This window comes from Alexandromys fortis, unplaced genomic scaffold (genome assembly GCF_014885135.2).
Source record: "Alexandromys fortis isolate MF-2015 unplaced genomic scaffold, M_Fortis_MF-2015_v1.1 scaffold_44, whole genome shotgun sequence".
NCBI lineage: Eukaryota > Metazoa > Chordata > Mammalia > Rodentia > Cricetidae > Alexandromys > Alexandromys fortis.
In genome coordinates, this window is record NW_026067921.1 from 2,087,514 (window position 1) to 2,094,691 (window position 7,178).

A 7,178-nucleotide genomic window follows, 5' to 3' on the forward strand; every position below is an offset into this window, starting at 1 on the left:
CACTGCTGCAAGCACAAGACCCTGGGTCTGAGCCTCAGAAGTCACATAAAAATGCCAGGTGTGGTGGAAGGCACTCATGACCCCAGCGATGGCGAGACAGACATGTGAAGGTCCCTGAGGTTCCCTGTCATAGCCAAGCTAATGAGAGACCCTGTCTCCAAGAAACCGACAGCGTACCTAAGGATGACAGCTGAGGTTGCCCTCTGGCCTCTGCACATGCACATAAACATGTATGCACACACACATGTATGTTTTAAATTTTTAAGCAGATTGCTCTGAAGCTTAATCTCCTCATTAGTAAACTTGGAATGCTGTTTTGAGACAAAATCAACACAAAAGGAGGCAGTGAGGCTGAACTATGCAGAATGTCTTCCCAAGGGCAGGCTTTAAAGGGGGCTTGGTGAAAACAACAGCAACAGTACAGACAGCGGCCTCAGAGAACTGTGGGCTCCACTGCTTGGGCAGGCATTGCTCCCCGTAGCCATTATCACTAACTGTCATTAGCACTCCGTGATTCTCTCGGAGATACTTGGTGGGAAATCCTGCACGGACACGAGGTGGAAGCCTTCCTGTGTCTCTCTGTCATGATTCCCTAGGAGATGCTTGAGGGGGCAGGGTCCTGCACAGACATGAAGCTGCTTGATTAGATGATCAGTCCTGGGTTCCTACCTCAAACCCAGACTGAGCAGAGATAAGTCTTACACATGCTAGAGCTCCTCTTTCTGAGCTCTAGCATGTGTAAGCACCCGTGGAAAAGATCAAACAAACAAACAAACAACAAACAAACAACCAGCTGGTCCTGTGGGGTGAGGGTGGCTCAGCGACTGAGCCCTTGCAGAAGGCCTGGGTTTAATCTTTAGGCCCACCAACAAGGAACAGTCTCTCGTCCTTATTCTAGGCCAAAGCCCAGAATTTAATTTCTTCCTCAGCTGGCACAGAGGTTCTCATGGCTTCTCTTTCCTGTTTGACTTGTTCGTCAGAAATCCTCAGCAAAGCTGCTCCAGGGAGGCAGACGGTACCCTAGCCTCAGCCTCATGCTGGTCTGGGCCCAAAATGCCAGAAAACAAATGTTTCCTGTGCATCCAGCTGAGAGGAAGCCATGGACGGTGCTCACCAACAGACGCCAAAGCCATTGGCTCAGACAAGGCGGCCTGGTGGTGTCAGGAAGCATACGAGATAAGAATACTATTTTAAAGAACAGTTCAATGGCTCAGGGGCCGATTGAAAAGTGCACACTTCCAGAACGAAGGCCAGCCAAGTGAGGTGGTCATCCAGGGGCCAGCACTGTGAAAGGTCACTAAGGGAAGGTTCAAGCAGAGAGGAATGAGGTTACGTGGGGTATGAGGGGGAATCTTATTTTTTTTTATTTATTTATTTTTTGTTTTTGCACTGATGCATGGGAGCCCAACTAAAGTCCTTGAGCCCTTAGGGACTGAGTCATGCCCCAGACCCAAATTTAAGTCTTTGTTCTGTGAACTCACAAGGTTTTTAAGGCCCTCTAGTGAAATTTCCATTATAGCTATTGTATATTTCAATTACAAAATTTCTACTTGGCACTTTAAAAATAAATTCTGTTTATTTAAGTTATTTACTTGGTGGGACATTATTCCAATGTTTTCTTTTTATTCTTTGGACATTGTTTCCTTTAATTGTTTGGATAATTTATGGTAGCTAATTTAAAGTCTTCATCTAAAAATCCAACATATGACCTAGGCAGGTCTCTCTATTGATCATGCCCCTCTTCCCAATTTTAATGTTTTATGATTCTTAAAAACAAAATAAAAAACCAACCACTAGAGTAGGTAGTAGAAATGTTGTAGCGCTATTTTGTTTATAATCTAACAACTAAAGCTTGTCTGAAGCTCGGAGTGCAGAGCTAACTCACTAGTCAGCCACAGAGCCCAGGCAGTGGTGGCACACGCCTTTAATCCCAGCACTCGGGAGACAGAGGCAGAGGGATCTCTGGACTACCTAGATTGAACTTGTCAGAGAAACAGAGCTCACACAGAGTGCTGGGATCACATGCCTTTAATCCCAGCACTAGGAAGGTGGAGACAGGAGCGATAAGGCTGGGCGGAGAGAGGAACATGATGTGAGAGAAGATGCAGTCTGAGGATTCAGGCTGAGATACAGTCTGAGGTTTAGTAGAGACAGCAGTCAGAGGATTCATAGAGATAGGATCGCCCCATTTGGTCTAGTGCCTGGCTGTTCTGCTTCTCTGATCTTTTAGCATTAACCCCTATATCTGACTCTGGGTTTTATTACTAAGACCAATTAGAATTTGTGTTACAAAACATAGCAAATATAAAAAACAGATCCTTCCCTTCTTAGGGCTCCTTTTTAAGAAAAAAGATTTATTTTTTGTTATGTGTTGGGTATTTTGCCTGCAGGCGTATGTGTGTATATATGCTCCTACAGAGTCCCCTAGACCTGGAGCTACAGTTCTGAGCCGCCATGTTGGGGTTAGGAATTGAACTTGGGTCCTCTGCATGAGCATCCAGTGCTCTTAACCACTGAGCTATCTTTCTAGGGCTTCTTATTACTACTGCTGGGCTTGTTGCTGCTGCTACCATTTTTGTCTTGTGGCCCCCGTAGATTACTGAGGTGGTCTGTATTTTCTGTAGTGATGGGACCACTGGAGATTCTGCTGGGCCCCCTCAGCTGTTGGCTAATGAGTAGAGAGTGATTGCTTTGAGTGTGTTGAGCCCACAGGTCCTTCACCCTTGTCCAGGGGCTCTGTATGGCCTGAGGCATGTCTTCACTTCTGCTTAGCTTTCATTTTTTGCTTGTAATAAGCTTCATGGAAGGATGGGGCTTTCCCACACATATACACATTCACACATGCGTATACAGATACACACTCACACACATTCACATGCACCCCTCCACACACACATATAGAGGCCCAGTGCCTTCCTGCCTCTGATATGACTTTATAGATCTCCAGACAATGTCAAAGCTTTATCTTCATCATAAATTTGGGCCAGCCTTATTTGTATCAATGTTTTATTTCTAAATTTTTTATTAGATTTTTATGCTAAATTTCAATTTTGTATGTGTGTTTTCCCTGCATATATGTTTGTACACCTCTGTCATACCTGGTACATATAGCGGTCAGGAGAGGGCACTGGATCCCCAGAACTGGAGTTGCCAATGGTTATGAACCACCATGAACTTTTTTTTTTCTAGGACAGAGTTTCTCTGTATAACAATCCTGTCCTGGAACTTGCTTTGTAGATCAGGCTGGCCTCGAACTCACAGAGATCTGCCTGCCTCTCTGCCTCCCGAGTGCTGGGATTAAAGGTGTGTACCATTGCTGCCAGTTTACCATGGAGCTTTTTGAGACATGCCAAACCCAGTCTCAGGATTCACTGCAGCTCAGATGCTGACTTTCTCTTCTCACCTTCTTTCTTTAATCATGATGAGCCTCCATCTCCCCTACCACTCTGTTTAAAATAAAGGACATACCAATGTGTCTGCACATATGCAGCGGTGGCTTTGATGTGCTTGATGCTAACGGCCAAGTGAGCCTGCTTTGTCTCATTTGGTTGGTGAGACAGAGCCCCTTTATTGGCCTCACACGAGAGCTCTTGCTGCAAGATGGAATCTACACAAGTCAGCTCAACCTGGGTTTCTCCTGACACCCGCAGAGACATTGTGGGCTGAGGAGCCAAGAGTACTTAGTATGGACGCTGACACTCACCCTTCTCTGAGATTCTAAGACCCGGGATTGGAAAGAGAGCGAGTGAACTCGGGCTCAAGGAAGAAGTATCTACAGACAGACATTGGTGGCCCCATAGAGGTATCGTTCCAACTCTTCAAAAGAAGTCAAGACCTCCTCTGCATAACAATTCTCAGGCCACACGGCAGCCTCTGGAGGGATCCAGATGCCATACCCCTGCCAATTCTCGGTGCCAGGGCCATTTGGCAAGGAGCTCGGCCAGCAGCAGATGGGAAGGGGCAGAGGAGAGAACATTCTAGACCATTTGCACAGTCACATTTCTTAGACTCTAATAATCCATAGGCTTTAGCAACCAAAGACTTGCTTGTCATGGCCAAACTCTAGCATGAAGCAGATTCTCGCAGCTGGACGGTAAATCCCTACAAGACAGCACTCACCATGGAAACGCTGACACAGCCTTTTGTTCCTCCTGGGAATTAAACTCCTCATTTCAGTGTGGTTTTCTTTATTTTTCAGCTGGAACCATTTACGAGCCCAGGAACATGGCTCATCTCAATAGAAGACTAAATGCTGCCCCCGTCAGGCCCCAGGTGGAAGTGTCCTTCGCTCACTGTGAGGGTTTGGAAAACCATGGCAACCCAGGAAAGAGAATCCTACGAGATTTTTCCTGTTGCCTAGGAAAAGGAAGGAGGGGAAGTGGAAGGGGAAGGGAAGGAGGGGGAAGAAAGAAGGGAAGAGGAGGGAAGGGAAGAGGAGGGAAGAGAGACACTCGAGGGCGTGCTATTAAAATAACAGCCACAGTGAGCAGCTTGAGACCAGGCCCTTGGAGGAATTCCGGAAGCAGCAGAATAGAAGCTAAATAGAGTCTAACAGAAGATTCGTAGACTCCCGTGCCCGATGGAAACTTTGCAACAGGGATTCCCAAAAGTGTGCACTGCAGACAAGCATCCCAGAAAGTGCAACTCTGAACAGGGTGTAAGTCCCTCTGGCCACAGAGTAGCCAGCCTCCCACTCCCTCCCAGGACCTCTTAACTGCCTGGTTCCACCCACAGTACACTCTAATTGCCCTAACTGCTGGACCCTGCCGCCCCCTCCCACCCCATCCTACAGAGTAAAAAGCCCAATCTCTGGACATGAAATTCCACCAGTCTCTATCCTGGAAAGCTCCAAAGCTCCACTCCTTTCCCAAGAAACTCTATGTAAGTCCTGTGTCCTGTTCAGTTTGCTGCTGTTTCTCGCACAAGCAGAGGCAGTCATCCTCCTGGTTTTCCCCTCTCAGTAAAGCTCTTGTGTGTCAAGACTTGGTGGTATTCCTTGCCTCCCAGCTGCCAGGATACCCTTTTGTCAGAGCTGCAATGCTTACTTACATTTGATTCTGTGACTCGGATAGACTCCCTTGGAGCCAGTGCTCCCCCTGGTGGTCTGAGTCCCACTGGGACCCTTCTCTCCAGTGCACTGGAGGCGATTTGGTGAGTTCCTTCTTTGGTTGGTATAGATATTTCTGAGTCTGAGGAAGTAACTGTTTTGAGTGTCCAGGCACCCCTCTAGTACTCTTGGAAGCAGAGGTACCCAGCCAAAGTCTTTAAGGCTATGATTGGCCCTCTTCACCTGACCCCACTCCCCCACCCTTGGAGCTGTAATCCTGCAGTGTCCTTAGGCCAAACCAGGTTGCTGTGCCCCTGCCCGTCCTCTTCTCCCACCCTCCCCCTGGAGCTGCCCTAGACCCACAGTTCCTTTAGGCCCCCATAGCTTCAGTGACCCCATTCTACCCTTTCCTGTGGACCCCTCCTCTTGGAACTCGGAATTTCTTCTCACCTTCTCACCTCTCCGAAAGCCCTGGTGCCAGGCTCCACCAAGTCTCTCTGCTGGCTTAGCCAGGCTAAGCCCCTGGCCCTGGACGAGTGTGGTGCCAACCCCCAAATGGCCGGGTTCTTGTTCACTCCTCCCTGAGTCCTGGAGATGATCACAACTAAGGCTGCAGTGACGTTTTCCTTCTCTGTCATCCATGGGAATGTGTCTTTCATACCCTTTCATCCCCCTTGGGCTGCCTCTTAGAAAACCTCCAGTCTCTCCAACTGACTCCCGATCTGAAGATTCCTAAATTTATTTGCTTTTGCAATAAAATTTGGCATCAATGTCCCTTAGATAATCAATCCAAATGGCCACCTAATGGTACCTTAGCTCCTAATATTATTTGGGACTTTTATAAATACTGTGAATGATTGGGGAAATAGAGAGTCCCCATTCCTGAGTTCTCGGCTTCAAGATCTGTTTATTTTGTCTAATCACACACACACTGTAAATGTCCTGTCTTTTAAGTTACCACAAGTCTGTAAGTTTGTTGTAACTTGAAGCTAGGCAGAAGGGGAGAAAGCAAAGGATTAGGCCAGCTGCAGCATGCTCACACTCTGAACACACCCTGCATACACCCTGCACACACTCTGCACACACCCTGCTCACACTCTGCACACACCCTGCACACACCCTGAACACATCCTACACACACACTCTGCTCACACCCTGCACACACCCTGCACACACCCTGAACACACCCTGCACACACCCTGCACACACTCTGCACACACCCTGCATACACCCTGCACACACTCTGCACACACCCTGCTCACACTCTGCACACACCCTGCACACACTCTGCTCACACTCTCCACACACCCTTCACACACCCTGCACACACCCTGCACACACCCTGCACACACCCTGCACACACCCTGCACACACTCTGTTCACACTCTGCACACACCCTGCTCACACTCCTCACTGGCTGGTGCTTCTTTCAGCTGCCTCCCTCCCGCAGCATCCTCTGTCTAAGTACTCAAAAATTTTCTATCTCTAAGGCTTCTTTGTTCTCAGCTTACTAGATGCAGTGATACAGGGATTCCGGTGTCTTTGAGGTATGAGTAGCATTAGACTGTTGTTTTATGCTGTCCCACTTGAATTAAAATCTGGGTCTAGAGTTAAGATATGGCTTCCCCTCCTCTAGACCCAAGCACACTTGTTTAAAGGTTTCTTCCAAAATCTCTGTTCCTTATCAGGCGAACCACCTGCTACATAGCAGAGAAAGGAGAGCAAAACAATAGGAAGGGGCTGTGTTCCCAGTAGGAGCTCTTGCTACTCATCATGTACGTACTCTTCTGGTTTGGGTTTAACTCTCCAAAACTTTTGCTAAAAGTCAAAGCTTACCTCAAGATTCATAAAACTATTATGTAAACTTCCTGTACCTCAAGATTTTTAAGCATATTGGGTCTGATTAAAACCCTGTAAGATCTGTAACAAAAGGACTATTTTAAAACTCATAATACCAGGGTTGATAGCTAAAAACCTATGCATAGGTAATATTTTTTTTTTCAACACAGGGTTTCTCTATAGCTTTAGGGCCTGTCCTGGAACTAGCTCTTGTAGACAAGGCTGACCTCAAACTCACAGAGATCCTCCTGTCTCTGCCTCCAGAGTACTGAGATTAAAGGTGTGTGCCGCC